Source organism: Camelus bactrianus, chromosome 8 (assembly GCF_048773025.1).
Source record: "Camelus bactrianus isolate YW-2024 breed Bactrian camel chromosome 8, ASM4877302v1, whole genome shotgun sequence".
In the NCBI taxonomy this organism is placed as follows: Eukaryota; Metazoa; Chordata; class Mammalia; order Artiodactyla; family Camelidae; genus Camelus; species Camelus bactrianus.
The window spans coordinates 52,979,827-53,002,616 of record NC_133546.1 but is presented as its reverse complement, the minus strand read 5'-3'; the positions used below and the strand labels follow the sequence as shown (position 1 = coordinate 53,002,616).

The 22,790-nt window shown below is 38.2% G+C and overlaps 1 long non-coding RNA gene across 6 annotated transcripts in view; it reads left to right on the top strand.

Annotated features, from left to right (window-relative positions):
- The window catches only part of LOC105063771 (uncharacterized), an 864,622-nt gene that overhangs the window by 761,519 nt on the left and 80,313 nt on the right, over positions 1-22,790 (top strand). For 3 of the 6 annotated variants that reach the window (XR_012508690.1, XR_012508689.1, XR_012508688.1), the window contains 2 exons: positions 174-1,242; positions 9,309-15,003. The exons of 1 other annotated variant lie outside the window; for it this stretch is intronic. This is a non-coding gene — a long non-coding RNA (uncharacterized LOC105063771). Of the gene's footprint in view, positions 1-173; positions 1,243-9,308; positions 15,004-22,790 lie in introns of those variants that run through there. 2 more of the 6 variants (XR_006722440.2, XR_006722438.2) reach the window with 2 other exon arrangements.

The following is a 22,790-nucleotide window of genomic DNA, read 5'->3' as shown; positions in this document are numbered from 1 at the left end:
AGTGTCAGAGAACGGCTTCCTCTTCTTCCGTGCAATGGACTGAATGTTTGTGTCTCCCCAAAGTTCAGTCAAAGCCCTGACCCCCAATGTCAGGGAGATGAAAGTGGACCTTTGGGGGGTAATTAGGTCGTGAGGGCAGAGCACTCATAAGTGGGATTGGACTCTCATAAAAGGAACGCCGAAGAGCTCCTTGTCCTTTTTCCATCATATGAGGATACACGGAGGAGGAGGAAGTCTGCAGCCCAGAAGAGGGCTCTCACCAGAATCCAACCACACTGGCACCCTGGACTCAGACTTCCAGCCTCCAGAACTGTAAGCAACCAACTTCTGTTGTCTATAAGCCGCCCATGCTATGGTACTTTGTTATAGCTGCCTGAGTGGACTAAGACACTCATGAATCTTCCACCTCTCCTTCTCTACTGGCATTTTCTTCAGAGTTCCCTCAAACTCTGAGGTTCTGCAAGACGTAGTGTTAATCAAGCTTGTCAACCAAGCTGAGCATATGGGAGAATGTGATGGTTTGTTTTACTGCTTCTGTGGTCTACAAATCTGTGGTTTCCTTCTGGGAATTCAGTCCATAAAATGAGAGTTTTAAATGACCAAAGGAAATTTTTTTAATTAATAGGGTTTAGGGGAAAACAAATAGATTGTCCTCTATTATTGTTCAGGAAATAGTAATTAATGCAATATCCTTTCTGTCAATGCCAGCTTTTAAGTTAGTGTCCTCAGCAAGCTATATATAATATTTAAAATTAACTTCAACTTCATTATTACTATGTGTGTCCAAATTCTTAACTTACAGTAATCTCAATCTTTCATTATAGACAAATTCAATGTTCTATCTTAATATATGTTAAACTGGGGTCCAATTTAGGCAGGTCATGCCCCTGAGTATGCTTAAATGTTTCCTTTCTAAGATTTCTATGAAATAACACTGACTGAAAACAAAAAATCTATAACAGTTTATAAAGGATGAATTTCCCACCAGTAATTACATATCAAACACAATATAATTGAACCCCAGTGTGCTAGAAGAATATTCTCTATTACTTTGGCAATAGAATTTGGGGACCTTCTGAAGTTCCTCTTCACCATTTCCCCATAAAGTTTCAATGAGTATAACAGATTGTCTCTTTAGATCTGTGATGATGACTGGAACAGGAAATTCAAACAGCAAAAGAGGTCTCTCCTTAGGCTTACTGCCAGATTTTGAAAACCACTATAACAAGTCATTTCTGCCAAGTAAGTGCAATCTGAATGCTGGCTAAAACATTTTAAAAAAATGGAAAGAAACCCATGCTGACTAATAGGCGCTAATGTGTGAATAATAATTAGTGCAATTAAGTGACTGGCGCTGTGCGGGTGAAATTTTCAGAATACAAAACATTAATGTCGGGGTTTACATACACATAAACAAAGCTTTAAAATGGGCTAATGTGGGCTGGGATATATGGGAAATGGTTATGGGTCAGTGTAACAACTGTGCCGTTCTCATTGCAGGTGTGTTAATCTTAGATATAGAAATTCTATGAATGTAAATGATTGTTATGGCCTTACAAAATCCTCAAAGATTATGTCTCTACCTACATCTAGAGCTATCACCCTATATGTGGAAAACAGGTTTTGAAGTTTGATAAAGGGTGTAGAAACACTAAATTAATGTGTATGAAGTTAAAAATTTTCCATATAGCTGAAGCCACACTGCTTAGATGACCACTCAGATAGCTATTTACCCCTCCCTGCCTCCTGGCCACCCTCCTTCTATACATCTGTGCTTGCATTTTTAAATCCATCTATATGTCTCCTATTTCTCTCTCTCTCACTCTTTCTCCACCTATAATTTATCTGAATATATAGGACCAGTTTTTCAGTAAATAGTAGAGAATTATAGCTGAGAATCACCATGGGCTTAGTTCATCTAACATGGAGAATAAATTATTATTCTCTCTTAGAAATACTGCTGTGTCAAGGTCAGGGTTGAGGTCATTTACAAGGCAATGTAGAGGACAGCATATAATTTACTAGCCAGAATGACTCCCAGCTGTTGGTGTGTTGGGGGGATGGGGATCTTTCTATCAGAAATCTATACTCATTTAGCTTTCATAAACAAATGCTTTTAAGAGTATAAAAAATATTCTGTGTTGTGAGCTTAATTAAGAAGCATCAAATTACCCACTTCTTTTGTTCACCTTTGGAAAATATATTTAGTAGCTGATGATTAGCGACCTGTGTGTTTATTCAACAGAAATAAGGAAAACTAAATCAACATGTTCTAATGTGCTGTCCTTTGCAAATGAAGATAACTCTATTGATTTGCAATCAACGGGCATACATTTATTTCTTCTCTCTTTTGCGGGGGTTAAAGTATTGATGACGAGTGGACTATCACCCCCAGTTTCTCACCTTGTCTAATTTGTGACTAACAGCTTTAGTCTAAGAAACAGCTGCTTGAAATAAAGCAAATAGCTCTTGATTGTGAAACCGAGTTTTGTTGTTGTTGTTGTTGTTGTTGTTGTTGTTGTTGTTCCCTGTACAAATTGATCTGGAGTTTTAAAATAGTTCAGATACTCATAGGTTTCAGTGTTTCAGAACGTCTTTATTTGATGGTCTCATTCTCCACTACTACTTGTTATATATTCTCTCTACATGCTCCGTACGGCTAGGCCTCTGAAATAAAGAGCACAAAAAAAGGAGCCATCAGGGAAGAGTCTAAAAAATATTAAAGTCAGATACCCTAGAGGTGAGATTGATCTGGCTCTGCAAATGTCGTAAGTAAGATCACAGTCTGAACTCCGTAAACTCAACTCGAGATTTAAGCCTGTCTTCATCATTTCGCTGAAATTTCAAGATATTATGAAGAGTCCCCTTGTTTGACAGATCCTGTTTTCTGCTCTCTATCCTGTGTCTTTCCCTCTCTTCCTAGGTAGAGACATTCTTTCAATAAACATGACTGTAAGCAAGAGGAATTTAAAGACAAACTAAACGGGGCCCTAGATTCTCTAGTGGGAAGTACTGATAACTAGGTAATTGTCTAATGTGTATGTAAAGAGCCACAAGTACGCATAGGCAAGACAGTCAGTCCGCGCTGCAGGTAGAAGGTAAGCAGGAATTCAGAGGGGGGAGTGCTAGGAAAAGCTTCTTAGGAACTATTTCTGTGACACCTGAATTTCAGAGCGCTCCTTGTTTACTGACATTGCTCCTACACTCTGCAAACATGCTCAGGTTTTCCCCTCACTTAAAAAAAAAGGGAGGGAAAGCTCATCAGCCCAGTGTTTCTTTTTAACAAGTACCCAGCTTTTCTCACTCCCTCACTCAGCCAGCTTTCCTCTCTGTGTGGTTTACATGGCCTCTGCTTTTAATCTCCCCGTTTAACTCAGACTTTTCTATCTTTGATTGTCACTTTTGAATCCTTTTTCTTTTTAGGAACTGTTTATTCGCAGGAATTCGTTCCATGGCATAGCTCATTCCAGTTTCTCCTCTTACCTTTCTCACAGTTCCAAATCCTTTCCTCTGCTCCCATTTTAAAAACCACAGTTCTTGGGCCCCCACTGTGATCGATTGCTTTACACATCATCCGTAGTGATGTGGGGGGGGGGGCAGTGAGGGCAGGGGAGGGGTGTCTCATTCATGCTCTTGGTTTTAACTGCAATTCATATACTTACATCTTCCAAACACAAGTCTCTAGCCCTACGGTCTTCTCTGAGTTTCAGAATTGAATACAAATATTAGGAGAAATCTCTACGTGGCTGTGGCAGAGATAGTTCCACATTTTCAACATGTGATTCAAAACTTCTTTCATCAGCTCCTCCTCAGTCTACCCCATTCATGTCAAAACATACTGCTCCTTATGACGTTTCCAACTCAGAGCCCTAAGGGTCATAAAATTCACTTCTTCCTTCCTCTCTTCTTGACTTCCTTTCCTTCCTTTCCTTACAGACCCTCACCAAGTCCTTCTAAATTTACCTTCTAAACATTTCTCAACTCTATTCCTTCTTGGAGCAATTAGTACCTTTGAACTTCCTGAGGCTTCTCCTCTTTCACAGTAGGTAGGGGTCAAAGGCATATTTAACATAAACCTAATAAAGCTTAAGCTTCTAGTCCTTGCTCTTCCAAGGCCCTGAGAGGATCTGACAGTGGGCTCCATCAGTAGTATATTTTTGCAGATTTCCTATGTAAGATATTTTGACCACTATCAGTTTGATTCACTGTCTCTTTCCCCACCGCCTCCATCTCCAGAGTGCTTTTCTTTAAGTTGGATTGCACTGAAACGACTATCAGCATTTTTAAGCTCTGGCTAAGAGGAGGGTGAGCTGGAAATACCTTAGTTTTGATTTTACTGGATAGATTTACATGGTTAGCAATCACTTGTGTGAGGAGTTAAATTACTGCTAACCATCCAGGACTAGGAATGGCTTCTGGGAACATTCTTCATCCCCACTGTGCCAACTGACCCAGAGTGGTCAAACAGAGCAGCTGATCTGGAGTTCCGGTCATGATGTGACCAAGTCCTGTGGCTCCGGAAGCAGAAGGACTTGCTTACAATAGAGGACAAACTAGATTGGAGATGCACAGGCACAGAATCTACTCTGTGGAAACCTCTTCCAGTCATCAAAACTGTGAAAGTATTAGTGGAAGGCACATGTCTCACTGATCCCTAGTCAAAATGGAAATTATATCATATCAGGAACATGCTCAAAAATGCAGCAAATATAATTATAAGCCCAACATGCATTTTTGTTTTTCTTGTTCTTTTGATGGGAATAACATAAAATGGAATTTATCAAATTCCTGTATTTTTAGGGTAAAATCTTACAGTCGTGCTATGTGGAGAACCTCATGTCAAGGGCGTCCCAGCATACTGAATCACTTCTTAATCTACTTGACTCATTTTGTTTTGAAAAAAGCCTGTCAGTTCCAAAGGAAATGCATGCAAATTTACCACCAGTAATTCTCAACAGCCTGAGATGGCCTGAGAGAGTATGTTAATTAATAAGTCAGTATATGTAGTATAAAAATAATAGAACAGCATGTTTAAGTCATTCAGTCATTCAAGTTGTTCTTATATGTAAATTACAATCCCTTTTCCTAAAGAGGACCCCCAACCTTGCTAGAGTTAAGTGTCCCCATTTTAGTGATATGTAAACTAAAACACAGGCAGTTTATACAACTTCTCCAATAATGGTCAGAGTAGGGATTCAAGTCCAATTCTTTTAAACCTAAAATCCTAATTATTTTTATTCTGCCAAGATACTTCCATATATAATTACTAGTATTTTTTTTTAATTTATAAAACATAGTTTCTCCACCCAAGACCAAAGGTTAACACCACTTCCTGACCAAATGATGCCATACTACAAGAAAAAAGCTTTGGTAATTTTTTTCATTACTCTCACTTAAAATGCTTTCTGTAAATTAAAATTAGTTGTAGATATCATTAGTACCTACTGATGTACACCATATGGTTTCTTAAGACTTTGCTAATGCAAATTTCAAGGATTATACTACTTAAATTGTAGCAAATTTTATTAAGTGCACTAATGGAAATCATATTTTTAAACTTGTTTGTAAATCCTCAAAATTATCAATGTGTGAAGGCAATCTGTTCTTCACACTTTATCCTTGAAAGTTGATATTAGCCCTTTCAAAGCAGCTAAAAGGACTGAGGTAATAATAAATGAGAAAATGAATCCCTGAATAATAATTAAAATGGCACCCAACTGAAAGATCATGACAAAACATGCCATGACAGGTAGTGGAAATTAAAAACCAAAATTAATCAAAATATGAAATAAGCACCAATAATTAAAGCCCCTCACAAAAATTAAAGATAGTGACTCCTTTAATGATGAAAGAAGCCTTAAAGGTATGAATATATGATACATTATAATACAACCTGCTACTTGGCGGCAGCCAATTCACAAATATTCATGTAGGAGGAACAGATAAAATGCTTCTTACATCTTGAAAGCTGAATCTAAATAAAAGCAAACTAATAAGCAAATCTGATGACAGTTTTCTCTTCAGCATTATGTAAATTGAAAATTTTAATTTTATTTATTATATAGACTACAGAAAATTATTTGGGGGGAAAATCAAGATATGATTTTACCTTAGCATTAAATAGAAAAACCTTTGAAGTGGGAAGTGTACAAAGGCAGTAAAATGGTTCAGTAGTTTGACCTTTACAGGTTTTTTTCGCCTTTAGAACTATTTCATGAAAATATTTAAGAGTAGAATTTGAAAACGTGAAGTTGATAATTTATCTTTAAACAAAATGAATATTAACTGTATATAGAGTAAAAATAGGTACCATTTTGAGTTGGAGGACGATAATGATAAAATTATCTGACAACCAAAACCATAAGAATAAGGAAATATGAAATAAAACTCAATTGAAGGAAAAATTAACCTGAAAGGGAATGTGGCTTTTAAAAATAAATAAAATTCATTTTAAACCATGACTTTATTTCAATGTTGTACTTTATTGGTAAGAAAGAAAAAAGTAAATAAATCCATGGACATATTTTGAATTTTCTGTTAACTTCATGAATGTATTTCCGAATCTTCAGGTTATTCTAAAGATCAGAATGAGTCTATGACCAGTTTAATATATGAGATCACTTAGGAAGCATAACTTCTTCAAAAGATGGAGAATATTCCCCAGCATCAAATGAAGCTTAAATAAAAGTCAAAAATTCTTGGAAGAAGTCACAATTAGCAGCAGCAGTCACTCTGTGGAGCCCTTGATGCTATGTGCATATATATGAAATTAGCAATGGTTTGCATAACAGTAATTGTTAAAATGCATTTTCATCAACTCTAATCTCAAGTATAAAAATTTCTGCCTCCTATAAGGCTCAGATTCTTTCTTGAAGATCTTAATCTCCACATTCTCAAGAATCTCAGTCCTGTGAGTGCTTGTCTCAGCTCCTCTGTCACCAAAGTTCCAAATAAATGTGTCACATCTCCAGGCAGGAATGAATGTTACAGGAAAAATTATTTTAGGCAGAAGTTGATTTTTCCAGGCTCTGGAAGGAACAGCATCAGATATTCCATTGAGAAGGCTGAAAGCAGACATAATAGTAAAAAAAAAAAAAAAAAAAAAGTACAGGTAACAGAAATGGAAGAATTTGTCCTTCTTCATTTAGAAATTACTTTAAAAAGAGAATAAAATAGAAGATAAAAAGGAAGAAAGCCTTGTTCTTTACAGCATGATGTTTGCTGTTAGTGTTGGATTACCAGTGATTGTTCTGAAGCTGAGAAAGAACGGAAAGTTAAATGATAGGTGCATTACCTCGCATGGAAGTCAGGAATAAAGGCTGGCAGGAAGAGGCAAGAGAAGCAGGAAGGTAATTACACTGAAACTGAATCAGGTGCCTCTCCGGGCATTGTAGTATTTCTTGTTTTTACTTGTTAAAGGCACATGGACCTACAGATCTCAAAAAGCTGGATTGGAATGAGTAAAATGAAGAAAATTTAGACTCTGGCTACAGTTGTCACAAAGACAAAAGTCCTGGAAAAAACATAAAGTTTATCAGATGCCCCATTTCTTCCACGAATCTCACCTAACCATTTTAAGTGAAGAACTTAACTTTGCATACATTACATGAACAATAAATTATATGGTCTCCTTTGTTCCCCTTAACTTACTCAGAGGTCCCAGGGTATTTTTTTTTTTAATCAAGAAGTTTTTTCCTAAGGGGAAAAACTTTACAGATTATTTTAAAACAATTAGGTTACATTCCAGATTTGGTACCGATGACAGTCACTTAATATACACCCTCCCATATACACACGAAATCACTACATGTTCTCAACATTATTCTCACCCTCCTCCTCTTATACAGAATAAGTAACCCCAGCCATTTTGTACTCCCTTTGCCACCCATTTTCTAGCATTTCCATTATTTCCATTTTTCTCTTTTATGCTCTTGTCAGTTGATTAAAATGTAGAGTTCAAAAGTAGGCAAAATCATAGATTTTGAAGGCTTAACAATGTTGGCTTTAGGGAAGGTCATTCTGTGGAACAATAATCAGTACCTAGAGGCATTGCAGGTCATGGTTAGTTCTTAGGTCTTTTTAATCCGTGGTGCTCTTGCCAATCATGCCCAATTTTATATTTAAGTCATTGTGAGATTTCTTATATTTGGGTATTTAATGTCACTGACTACCGACAACATCTCCAATTATAATTTTGTTTTCCAGCTGTGTTCACTGTGATGTAGATAATAGATTTCTGTTCTAAGTTATAATAACCAAATAAATTCAGGTCTTTGGAACTCTCCTTGAAGGACATTTTGGTTTAGTAATGAATTATTGGTCATTATTTAACCTCTAGATATTTACAGCATGCTTTCAATATTTCGAAGTAATATAAGCAAAGAAAATATTTTTTAACGTGCAAGTGACTCTGCCTAAGGCTCATCAAATAATAAAGATACAGGTTTGTAATATATTGTTTTAAATTCCATATAATCTTTCTCCATGTGACAGAATCTGTTTCTTTTTTTACCAAAAAACATTATCAAATATTACAAAAGAATTTCTCAGTGCATGATTGCCAACATTATGGGATAGTTACAAATTCATCCAAATGAGCTCTGTTTATAATATATTATTTAGAATTCCATTAAGACCAGAAAGTAAGGTCTTAATTTTAGTGAATTCTAGAAAACTTAAATTGAATTTGTTGCCAGATTTACTGACACCTGAGTTCCCAGAATATTCTGGAAGCAAGTAGAACAAGATGCCTCTTAGAAACTTTAAAGAAAAAAAAAGAAAAGAGAACCTTTCGTGGGGAAAGAGTAGTTAGTGGGAAAGGAATAGCTGACTATTCACAAGTGCAACGAAGCGCCTCAAGTTGCAAAGCAAGATTACATAGAGCTGTCTAAGCCTGACTTCCTGTGGGATGTGCTCTTGAGTTTTCACAGTTTTTCTCATGAGTTGTGACAAGATGACAACAAAACTACTGCCTTAATTACAGGAAGATTGGAAGGTGTGTAACAGCCCCTCAAGATGACTGAAGAAATTTCACATGAAATACAAACCTCAAGACTAGCGTTTAAATATGCCAAGAGAAAAATTTTTAAGTTACGCAAAGACTATAATCTCGGTATCTTTATCCATTCTTTGATATGTGCTACTGTTTACATTTTGAACCAAAAGCCTCCTACCCTTTCTTTAGCAAATTATAAATATATTTTCTGAACATGAGTTGTTACTCTCATTAAAAATCTTCTTTCCCACAAAATTATTTAACATAAAGATCATGGATGCTATAAAGTGATGAATTTCCTTCTATTTGTTAGGCCGGATCTCACATGTGAGAAAAGTGCTCCCAAAACGAATTCCCAGCTCGTCATTGCCCTCGGTATTTGAAGATGACATTCCTGACCACGATTGCCCTCCCCATGTAAGAGTGGAGGAAGAAACCAATGTACAATGAATATCTCCCACGTGGAAAGATGGCCCTTTACTTTTGGATCCCTTAGGTTTGTGGACTGCGGCACACCAAACTGCACTGAGCCCTTACGGTCCCAAGCCTGCCAGGTGGTTGGACGTTGGGCGCCTAAGAAAACTTGGAGTATTTCTGTTTTCTTTCCCTTTGCCTGCCTTTGCTTCTCTCCGGTCCACTGTATAGCAGCAGCTTAGGAATCTGACTGTCATTCTCCTGAAATCTACAGCCCGGCAGGGCTGGGCTGTGCCGAGCGGCAGCGCCCCTCTGCTGGCAGACTGGCTCGGTTCCAGCCCTCATGTTGAATGATCCTGTGTCTCCCGTGGGTGGGCTGGCGAGCTCATGGGCAAAGCTCCAACGATGGCCTGTACGGCCAAGGAGCGCCACACAGGGACCATCTCTGTGCTCTGACCGCTGAATCACCAATTGTTCCTGGGGGTAAATGTGCGTCAGAAGAAAGTGGATCGTTAGTGTGGTCTATGTGTCTAAAAGGCAATGGATTTCATCTCTAACTTTCCATGTTACTAATAAGGCAGAATATGGTTTATTAATTGGTCCAAGAATAACCAAAATGACTACTGTATTGGTGGCTGATTTAGATGAAGGATAGGTGAAATTTAGCTCATGAAATTAATAATACAGTTTTATTAAGACATCATGTTTCTGGACCATGTTTTAAATATATTATTTGTTATATGATATAAGAGTTTGTATCTTAAAGATACTTATTTTACTAAGTAGATAAAATTTTGCTTCTCCCCAAAATAATATTAATTTTAATTTTTAGCTGAGAATATGTGATTAACAATGCTTCATTATTTTTGAAAATCTTGTTTAGTATTTTTAATACAGCAACTCTAAAGTGTGATTTTAAAGTGTTATCTTATTACTTTCATTTCATTGTGTAGATGCCACCTATGCCTATAGGAACCATACAAAATTTACACTCAGAGTGAGGTTCATTGTGCTTGTATGTACATGTTTCAAACTTTTCTGATAATATAAAAACATATTGGCCAATTTCTTGTTGTATATGTTTAGGTTGTTATGTTTATTATATCAGTGTGGCTGAAAAGAATGCCGTATAAGACCCCAAGTCTCAGACCCCAGAGAAGACCAACAAGTAGTGCGAGAGAGAGAGAGAGAGAGAGAGAGAGAGACAGAGACAGAGACAGAGACAGAGACAGAGACAGAGAGAACAATGCCCCCCCCCACCGCGCACACCCACCCTTCCCTCAGGGTGCAGGGCATCATCTACTGTGCATACCAGACTCAGGAGCAGCAGCACTCTGTTAGGAGACTATTAATTAAACATTAGGATTTTCTAAGCACAAATAGCATGTTCAGAGAATTTTAGTGTTTTCTTCCCACACATTCCAATGCGGAGACTCTGTGCTTTAACACATCCTCTCTCTGATTTCTCTTACCTTGACTATTTCTGGTTTACTTGCTTTTTGTCTCTCTCACCTCCATTAGATTGTGGACTCTGAGGACAGGGTTCCTGATTACCTTATTTAGCACCTCATCCCTGCAGTAGGCAGTACTTAGCACAGAGCTGGTGTTTGATGGATATCCTTTGAGGGACTGAAGGAGTAGTTGAGTGAATTTGCAAAGGTAGTCATGAATGAGTTACCATGTGACTTCTCCCATTTCCCTTCCTCTCTCCTCTGCCTGACTCTGACTCTGACTCTGACTCTATTCTTTGGGCATCATCACCATTAACTTTTGCTGAGGTCTGTGGTTTCCTCTGGATTCTGCTGCAACTACTAACTACCTCAGCTCACCTAAGCGCTGCCAGCACCCTACTCCAACCCCCGGAGAATTAGTCCATTTAAAAGGCATTGTTTCTGCTGTATCTGCTATCTCCCTTTGGGCCCCATACCTCTGATAAACTGGGGTCCTTAACACGGTTAAATTGTCCCATTTGCCACGCAAATGGGGGGTGAGCCATATCTAATAATACTAACTATACTAATAATAGCTAAAATGTCTGAGTATCCACAATGTACTAGACACGAGGTTGGTTTTTTTATTTCCATAGACCTCATCTAGTTCTTACAGCATTATACCCACTTCACATGAGGTTAAATGACTGGCCTACAGTCACGCTGCTAATAATCACCTAAGCAGAAATTCAGGCCCAGGTCTGTTAGGTTTCAGTGTCTGCATTCTCTTCACCACCACAGGAGCCAAGCACGGCTGAAGCAGCACTGCCTGCATCTCGGGGTTTGATAGACATTTTACTGATGGTTTCAGTTTCCCCACCCCTAGTGGTACCGCAAGGTTTTGTGGGTGATTCTACTGGAAATACTGCTCAGCTCGTCCCCCAGAACCAAGCTTATGTACTTCTCTCCTTGTTTAGGTGGTTCTTTCTCAGGACAGGTCTCCTTGCTCTCAAATCCCTGTAAGCCGACGTCATTAGTGAGACCTCCGCCGGGTGGAGCCTAGGTCTTTGTTCTCTCTCCTCCTAGAATCCAGGACATTATCTGCCATGTTGTATTGTAGGGACCCATCCAGCTTTTTCTGAATTTAGGCGATAATTGAATCAAATTGAATTGAAGGAGAAGTTGTGGACACACAAGTTAGCAAGACTAGGTAATGGAAGAGTACTGGTCAGAGAGAGCTCCCCCATATAAGTTCAACGCCATTTAACCATTATCTGGAGCAAGTCACTTAGCCTGTCTGATTCTCTGTTGTCATCTTTATAATGCAGGGACAACTCCTCTCTCCTGGGATAGTTGTGAAGATCAAATGCCAAAATCTCAGTGCTTTTTAGAGAATCTGTTAAGTCCAAAGTAGAGAAGAGAAGGGAGCTGTGTAATGCAAGAATGGGTGACAGAACTGCCATTGGGTGCTCATCTCCCCTGCTAATTGGTTCATTTTCCTTCACCATGAAGATTTTGATCCAACATCACCGCCAGTCTGTCCACCCATTCAGCTCCCCCAAACGACTTGTCTCTTCCCTGGCTTTCACACCAAAAAGATGGAGTGTTGATATTTCCACCTTCATACCTGTCTTAAATTGGTCTTCTGCTCTCTGGTCCCTCTGGCTTGGCTTTATTTCAGACCCCGTCATCTCCCTCCTGGTCAGTTACAACAGCCTCCTGGGCTTCCTGCATCGAGCTGGGCTTTCAAACCAGACCAAACCAAACAAAGCAAAACTCATCAACTTTCTCTCCTCCAGTATTACTAGTGTAGAGCATCTGCAGCTACTGGATTTTCTGGGGTGGTACTGATTCCAAACAGCATCTCCATATATCAGTAGAATGTTTTGGGAGAAAATGTTTTTATTTTCCAATTCTTTTATTGTCATAAGAAACAAATTCCTTTGGTGGGTCATGCACCACAGTTTTTCGTTCACAAGATACGGTCACCATATCCTCGAGTTGCCATGTGCCCAGGAAAAGGAAAAAGTCTCCTCCTCCCTCTTCTAGTTCAAAGTAAATTACCTCCAGCTCAGACCTCAGACGTCAGGCTAATACATACAGTAGGATAGCTGAGGAGCAGCAGTGCGCTTTCAGTGTGCTTATGTGGACCAGCCTTAAAACCGAACAGTGATTTATAACATTGATTCTACGGGAAAGGGCATGTGGGTCCCACATGACCATCTAACAAATGCATTTTGGTAACATAATCCATTCATAAGCTGGATGCTGCCTTTATTAGTAAGTCAAGAATTTGTATCCCTTACTTCAGCATTGCTAGAAAGGAAAGAATTGTGTACTAATTATTTAATTGATGAGCAGAAAAGGAAAACTTTATTTCAAGCAACACTTTCAAATCATTTCCTCTGACTCTGTTTCAGCTGTCTGCCTAATAAAATTCTGGAAATCTTTTTTTTTTTTTTCCCGTCTACATTTTCTTTTCCTTTCCTTCACCAACACTCAGTAAGATTTCATTCTAGGCCTGGGAATATTATTTGCTTTTCAGTGGACTCCGGCGGTAATACTCATTTCGAGGCTTTATTTTCTTGAGACACAGAGCAAACATGCAGTAAGTGATAGCTCTGTTCAAATGCTACCGTATGAAACAAGTGGCCAAGGCTCATGGCCCCCATATCATCATGGAGGGAAGGGATGATTTCAAAAACAGCGCAGGGCAATACGTTAAAGGAAAGGCTTTGTATCTCCTGAAAAACTTCCCCATAATTCCTCCAAAATATTTTAGAACAATTTATTTTGCTTTATGGTAATGTCTTCAAACTAAGAGCTCTTTCTCTTTGATTTTAATGAGAAAGGGAGGCTACTGTTGTACATGGCTAGGTACTGAGATTATTAAATTATATAGGATCTCTTTTGTTCTGTTGTTCGGTTTTCCTTTTGAAGGTTACATTAACGAATCAGATTTTGCTGAGAAATTACATGCAGTTTTCACCAAATGCTTCCCATGAGGAAAATGGTGATTTTCTTCACTACCGCAAATACTAAGCATAGTATGATTTTCTCTAGGTGAGTGAAACTAGAGAATTCTGTCTCTGAGAGCAGAAAGCAAACTGATTAAGTATAATCCCAATGGGAAAGCCAGATCCTTTACTTTTTAAATATTCCCAGCAAAAATCTAGAATCTCATAGGAAGTCACACCATGATCCATCATCATATCTCAGCTGTTTGCAAGTCCTCAGCAGGTCACCATAATTTACACTTGCTAACCATGTAAACACATATGAGACCCCTAATTACTCTGAATAACCTAGAATATTCTCCCCTTTTACATAATAAAAGGTAGGTTAGTAAAAAAGTATGTCCCTTTTATTAAATTGACTAAATGTATTTGTATATATGTTACTTTTCAATCTGTCATACAGCAATCTCAGATACAATCTGTTTTAATGGATTTATGTTTAAAACATGGTACCCATTCTCCTATTTTAATAAATATTCTTAGTGTTGAAAGTGCATGAAACATATCACCAGATTCCATGATAAGAATTTATTTAATATTACTGAGGGATCAATATAGCAGAGAGTTAAGACTTGAGCTCCAGGATGTAAGACTGCCTGGGTTCAAGTCCTCACTCTTCCACAGATGGGCTGTGGGACAATGAACAAGACACTGACCTCTTTATAAACCTCTGGGTTTTCATCTGTAAAATGAGAATGAAAACTGTCCCTGCTTTATAAGGTTGTTGGGGTGATTAATATACTTGGAAGAACTCAGCACCTTGCACTTGGGAATATACCTTGATATTATCTTAAAATAGGAACATGCATTTGGGGGTCTTTGGCATTGTATTTGATAGTTTTTCCAAAAATAAAACAAAATGTAGATATTAACATGTCTTTGAGTTACAATGGTTGAGGTGGCTGAAGAAGTTACAGTTTAGCTCTTGACTCTGAGATGACAGAGGAAATTCTACATTCTGCTTTTCATTTTTAACAACTCAATTTTTAATAAACAATTGATACTCAAAGTATACTAGCTTTTCTAACCTGAGGTTAATCTTTGCTAACTATATCCATAATTTTGTTTCTGCTGTTGAGAAGCAAATAAGAACTGGGATGGATACCAAAGGACAAACAGAAGGAAAAAAAAAAATTCTTCCATCATATATTTCACCTATTCTGGCAAATTTAAACTGCTTAATAATGTTTATCCAGTGAAATTAGCTTAAGCCTTGAGTCATGCCTTAAATATGAGATGATAACTTTCATATTGTCATATTTCAAATTCATAGAAAATTGTGAAAATATACAGTTTTTCAAACTGTTGATTTTTATCTGTCTGCTCTTTGCAGGAACAAATAGTCTAGCAACCACTGCTGAGGTTGGCTGTCCTCAAGCTAACTCAGTGATGCAGTCTCACATTTCTGAGTTTAGCAATCTGGAGACATATGGGGAACGTGTGAGCTGGTCAGCAATCAGCAGAGCTTGATTCAGTTGCAGAATATCAATTAAGGGAGAGAATAGGCTAATGTTCCTTCCGCTAGAGAAATGGCTGGAATATTATGTCTCCCTTAGCCTACCCGGTGACAGCTGACTTGTGCCCATAAATTTTGGTACACAGACCTATGAGTTCACCTACTTCGATAAGCTTTATTTTCATTAATGTACCCAAGCTGTGACTTTGCCATAATTTTCCCCACGGGTGTTCGTATTTGGAGTGATCTAACATGCACACTGATATTGGCACACTCTGTAACACAATCTCAAAATCACCATACAGGATTCACAAAAAGCTGTGTGGCTGTGCTCTAAAGACGATCCTACTGTTAAGTGACTTTGAGTGCTGAGTGTGGTTGCCTCGCTCATGACAGGAAAAAACACCTACCTTCTCAAATGCCTGGAATTTGTGTAAAAAGATAGAAAGAGATGGAAGAGAGAGAGAAAGAGAGTGCGCACACAGAGAGCTTATCCCTGTTTACATTTTCATCCTGTGTCTACTGGATTGATTCCCCTACTTCATGTCAGTTCACCAGGCTGACAGCAGTTCTAGCAGAGAGACACAGGGTAAAAGGGACTTTGATTCATCCCCTCCCCCTAAGTCCCTGCCTGTCATTGTCTGCTCCTGAGTAAGCAAAGTGAATATGGTCAGAGAGGTCTGGGGCTGCTGGAGCTGTGTTTTCCAATCTCTGGGGCAGCCACCTTCTCATCAACAAATCCATGCAAGTGTTCTGTGCATTATGCTGCTTTTCACTCACAAGTTTTGTTCTTCACTAGAGAAGCACTTAGCCCAAATAAGACAATTCGCCGAGGAACTGTGTGTGTGTATATGTTTCTGTGTGTGTGTGTGTGTCTGTGTGTACACAGACCCAGTGAAAGACTGAAAATTTAGAGAGTTTTTTTTTAAACCTTCATCCTTATTTTTAAAATGTTAATTTCTCCCACCCTTCTTAGTTCTTCCCAAAACTGTTCTGTGATGTGATCACAAATACTCATGTGCATAAATTCCCATTATCATAATAGGAGCACTGCAGTGAGGCTTCTTCTGAAAATAAATTACTCTGTAGAATATATTAGGAGGACTAAACCCAAACAAGCTAAATTGTGTGTTCTCCCATCCTGTAAGTTAAGCATTTGAAGATACAAAACCAATTGCATTTTTCATTTTACATGTATTTTGTTTTCTTGTTTATTTGCATCTTAGCTGGTTCATCTACTCTCTCTCTCTTTCTCTGAAGATAGAAGACATTTCAATTATTAAATTTCTGATTTTCTTTCAGTTGTCTTAATCATTCTGTTAGCTGCCCCTCTCTTTTCAACTCATTGTCATCCATGTCAATATCCATGGCTGACTTCAAACACATGAATATGTATGTTCTCAAAGGGAGGAGAGGCGCCCACCAGGGCAGTCCACAGGCAGGGAATGGGCTGAAAGTGCGGGCTCTTGTTCTGATATTGCCTAGCTTTGAGTTGGTCACCAACTTGGTTTTCTCTCTCCTCATTTCTGAAGTAGGGACAAGCAGACCAGCTCTCCTCCCAACTTCGCAAGGATGGTGTTAACACAGATTACATAATCTATAGAAAGAACTTTAAACTTTAGGGGAAGCATTATTAAATTCAAGGTGATTCAAATATATGATTCTCATTGTAGAGTTTCTGGTAAATATTTGCAAGCAAATTTTTAAAATTTTTAACTACTGGGGAAGTCATTACAATTGTCCTGTATTCAAAAGGTCTATCTAGGGTTTCAATGCCTGCATTGCATAGGGTTTTACCCTTAGGGATGAAGGCTGCTGAGAATATTAAAATCACCTTTAAAATGACCCAGAGGTGTCTCTTGTTCCCAACAGTAACCACCACTGTCACTGATTCAAGGGTAGACAGGGGGCTAATTAAGAATTAACTTGATGACATCTGGATTAATTTAAAAATATATAAAATCTTCTTTGATGTATTTTAAAAACTGAGCTCTGAGGGGTTTTCTTTAAAATTCAATGTGAGCTTGAGTTTGTGAGTCAAATGGATACATTAAAATATCTTTAAGTTAAGGTTGAAATTTGTTTAAGATTATGCTTGTCATGAAAGGCATAAACCAGCCCACCCGGTTTGTGACTCTATCAGACAAATGCTGTTCTTGATCTTATGCATTTTACCTTCTACGGGGCCAGCTCTGCTCGGCTTTTCACTGATTTATAAGAGAGAGCCACACGGAGAGGGGTTGATATTTGGCCAAGCAATAGGTTCCTAAGAATTTTATTCCTCTTTTCAGATGCATGTGTTCCTTTTTGTATGTCTTCATTTCCACTTTTGTCTGTCAGGAATGGTAATTTTTTTTTAATCAGTTCCAGAATTTATGTTGCTTGTGCCATTTTTATGTCTTGGCTGGCTGGAAAGTGCCTGAATACTGGACTTTTCAACGACACACAGAAAGGAAAAAAAAGCAAACTCCCTCAAGCCAAGCGGAAAAGGATTTAAAACTCAGTGTGCATTCCCATTAGGGGCAAGAGAGCCTATTGCAGAAACAAAGAGCGAAGAGAAAATTCTATCCTTGGAAGCTTCACAACGACACAACCACAGCTTTTCATGTAATAGCTCAAATGTTCCCACTACAGCCATTAACAATGTAATGAAACAAATCACTTGCTGTCTGTCACAATTATGATCGATGGAATCCAACTGGTCTAACTTGGGAGAAAAAAAAATCACATCTCAAAGTGGATTCATTTTAGAAAATAGCAAAGTTTGGGGGTGGGGGGATGACACTTACTTCCCATAAACAGTATCGGCAGGCATTTGATCTATCGAAACCAACAGATTGCTGTCTTGATGTATCTTTCCCCTGCAATTTTCCCTTTTATTTTATTAGGCCTAGTGGAAGATTTCTGGCTGCTCATGTGAATGTGAGAACTGGTTTAGGACCACACAGTAAGTGATATTGAGATAAATATAGCAAAACTGGGTTAGGATTGCTTATTCTTTATTCTGCAGGTAACTACTCTTGCTTGTTTTGGTTCTCATTTTTCTGATCGGGTTTTTCTCATTTTTCCTAACACCTTCAGAGGTCTCCAGAAAATTTAATCAGGATTTAAGAGTGACTACACTGTTTAGGTAATAATAACAAAGACCTATATTGAGAGTAGATAATGCACTATATCGAACAAGATATGTGGCCAGTGGCTTTATGACACAGTTTGGGAGTCACTTCTGATTTAAGAGTTATGTCTATGAGTTTAAACAAGTTCTCCTCTTGAGAGGGAAAGAGATAATGCAAAGGGTGCTGAGTTTAAACTGATTCACAGGACAAGATGCAATCAGAATTATAGATACTGCTTACTAAATCTAGGTAAGCACGTGTGCTTGATCTGATTCCTTTCTGCATTCCTGTGGTCTGAATAGCTCATTTTTTAACCTCACTTTATAGACTGAGAAAAGGAAGTTTACAAAAGTTAAACTACTTTATCAAGAACAATGAGCTAGTAAACTGAACTGGAATTAGACTACAGGAATGTCTTCCTCAGAGTCCATGTTCTAAGACAAAAGTTCCTCAAGTTTGAGAACTCTTTCATACTTAAGAATATACATGCACATCAGTTAGGCACATAACATCAATTATAGTAGCAGTATTTATCAACACAACAAAGCTTAAAATTACTATCCTGTGTAGAGCAATGGACACCAATGTATTCATCAGAACAGCTCATGATGGCTGCAGAATTCCTATAGTCAGTATCTACTTATACAGTGATCAAGCAGATAATTCAGAATTGTATTTGTATTATTATTAAAATGAAGATATGAAAACATAAACTGAAAAAAATTTTTTAGTACAGTGCAAACTCTGAGAATATGATCTACAGTCCCAGCTGGAGACACTGTGCCCTCCATCACACTGACACCGAGGCAGCTCAGGACTGAATGCTAAGGCTGCATTTTGGGAAGTAAAAGATGAAAATGTGCTGATTCTTCTAAACAGAGGCATGCTCTTTTCCTAAGAGGTATACATTATGCAAAAACATTTCATCACTGACTCCTGAGTTAAAAAGCTGCCACCTCAACCTTGGGGAAAGCTGGTGTCCATCCAAAGGGATATGTGTGGCCACAAAAATCCAAGCCTGAAGGTACCTTCCCCTCTGTTTATTTCTCTTTTTGACAGCAGACATTCTGAGAAAGGCATGGATTTTAGAAGATGACTTGACTGGTACAGAAAGAACAAGAAGAGATAAAATAAATGCTTGAGATGCAGATGAATTTAAATTTCATTCACGAGCAGTGACAAGCTAGTGGATGCATGCGACAGGAGAGGGAAATGTGTCATAGAATGGGGTCAAAGAGATTATTTTGAAGTAGCACATTGGCTTGATTGTAAAAGTGAATGAAGCAAGGCATAGAGAGCTCTTAGAGGATAGGAAGTATGGCTTTCCTATGTTCTCTAAAACGGTGAGCACCTTGCCCAATGCAGGTCCTAATAAATATTAATAAAGGGGATAAAGAAAGTGGTTTCAAGGACCCAAATTAAGAAATGACTAAGCTCTGTATAATGATTTGGTGCTAGCACATTTTGGGTACTCCAAAAATAATGATTAAATAATAACCAGAAGGATATAGTTAATTAGCTTCCTCTCAAGAAAAATGATGGTTTAGAAGTATTTAAAGAAAGTTTTGTCCTGGAAAGGAAGAACTTAAAAGAATGATGGCTATTCCTTAGCAAAGCCAGGAGATCATTAATGCAACAAAGCTGAGGGTGGACACAAAGATTGAGATGAGATTCTATATCCCAACCTATAAGTGAGGAAAGTCCTGCCTTCAATTAAAAAAGAAAAAAGAAAAAAAAAGTCCATCCTATTGAGTAAACATTTAAGCAAGAAAAAGAAAAAAAAAAAAAAAAAGAATTATTTCTCCTTCAGAGACCAAACTGCTGAATAAAGGACTTTGTCATGCTTAATTTTATATGTTCACTTGACTAGACTAAGGAATGCCCAGATAGCTGGCAAAACATTATTTCTGGGTATGTCTGTGAAGATGTTTCCAGAAGAGATTAGCTTTTAAATCTGTAGACTGAGTAAGAAGGGTCACCCTCACCAATGCAGGTGAGCATGAGTCAATCTGTTGAGGGCCTGACTAGGAGGAAAAGGCAGACGAAGGGCAAATATGCTCTCTTAGCTTGAGCTGACCCCACCTTCTCCTGCCCTTGGACGTCAGGCCCCTGGTTCTTAGATTTTCAGACTTAGACCAGAATTTACAGCATCAGTCCCCTTGGTTCTCAGATCTCTGGACTCAGACTGAGTTATACCACTAGCTTCCCTGGGCCTCTGCCTTGCATACAGCAGATCGTGGGACTTCCTGACCTCCATAATCATTTGAAACAATTCTTATAATAAATCTCCTCTTACATATATCTGCATATATCCTATCAGTTCTGTTTCTCTGGAGAACCCTAACGCAGACTCCACCCTAACTCCTGTCCATTTCGCCATTCTCCTATTGTTTCTCTAGCTCATTTTGTTTCCTAATTCAAGTCTAACTATAAAGACTAGAAAGGATTTACTAAGTTGAAGATAGAAGTGACAGATTGTACAGTAGCTTGAAAACGAAAGAGATACGCAGACATCAGAAACAAACAAACAGAAACATGTTTTCATGTTTAGTCCTCACAGGAGGACTAAAGAGTTACACAGCTCATTCTGAAAATGAAATATGGAAGTCAGGCCAATTATTTAAATCACTAATCCTCCAATAACTCAGTTCAGGTGGACATATATAGAATAAGAAAACAAAAGACAGAACAAAAACAAAACATGGTGGTTTATAGGCATGCTAGATTGCCAATGTCTTTCAAATTTTCTGAGCTCCCCAAAGCAACTGTCTGCTTTGTGCTCGAATTCTTATTTTTAGTCTACTTTTATTGTAATACATTTTGCACATAGCTTTGTTTGTATTTTAGTTGTGCCCATTATACAGTGAGCTTTTGGAGGGCACTAACCATATATCTTATTACTGTTAAGCCCATCTGGGAAAATAGTTGGCTCAATAATTGTTTGAATTAATTGAATCAAATTAAAATGATAGCATAGGTTTAAAATATTGACTATTCCCAGTTGGTTGCTCCATGTTACCCACAGGACTTAATTATGATTCTTGTGCAGCCTTGCTGCTCAGAGTGATCCACACAACCAGCACAATGGCACCGCCTAGAGCTTGTTAGACACAGAGACCCAGTTCTCAGGCCCCACCTCAGACTTCCTGAGTCAGAATCTGCATTTTAACAAGACAGGTAATTCATCTGCACGTTTGAAGTCTGAGATGCATTGCTTCATCTATATTAGGTCGGTTTTCATGCATCTATTTTTCAGTGAGCATTTATTGTGTAACTACTATGTGCAAAGAATGGTTCAGTATGGATAAAATGAAAAACAGTATGTACAGATCTTATAGAGCTTGCATTTCTAGCAGGAAAGACAAATGATAAAAACGCTTCTACAGTGAATTATTTAATTAGAATATAATGATCGCTCTGTTGGAGAAGTATAGGAGTTTTGAGAGGTCTGGGGACTGAGGGAACGTTTTCCCGAGAAATTGATGTTTGAACTAAGATCTTAAGAATGAACAAGAGTTAACTAGGGAAAAGCCCAACTGGATAGAAGAAGGGCTTCTAGGAGAGGAAACAGCAAATGTGAAGACTCTAGGACAGAAAGATGTGTGGCATTTTGGAGAAACTTAAAATAGCCAATGTGATTGTAGATCAGAGAGTGAGGCAGACAGTGGAAATAGATGAGACACAGCTGGGATACATCATTCAAGACCTTGAAGATAATGCGAAGATTTGATCTTGATCCTAAGAACATTGAAAAGCTATTGAAAAGTGTTAAGCAAGGTAATAATATATAAAAATGTATTTTTAAAAAACCCTCTGGCTACAGTATAGAAAATAGAAGAAACTCAAGGATGAATCCAAGGAGGCTGTAAGGTTATCTATTGGTCCCTAACAAACTACCTCCAAAACTTAGTGATTTAATGCAACTGTTTCATTGTTCATGGAGTTTGTGGGTCAGGACTTTGGGAAGGATTCAGCTGGGTAATTCTTGATTCTTGCAGTGTCAGTTTAGGCATCTGGGGCTGGAAGATCTGCCTCCAAAATCAAATGTCTGCTGCCTTAGTTTGTTTTCTTTCTTTCTTTCTTTTCCTTCCTTCCTCCCTCCCTCCTTTTTCTTTCTTTCTTTCTCTCTTTCTTTCTTTCTCTTTCCATTTCTCTCTTCTTCCTTTCCTCCCTCCCTCCAAGACATCTTATCCTCCAGTGCCTCTGAACGTGGATTGGGCTTCTAATAGCATGGTAGTCTCAGGTTCCAAGACTGAATGCTACAAAAGCAACAAGTAAAAGCTGCGAGTTTTTTAAGGATTGAATCTAGAAATTGGCACAGCATGAATTAAAGCAGTCAGAGAAGCTAGCCCAGATTCACTG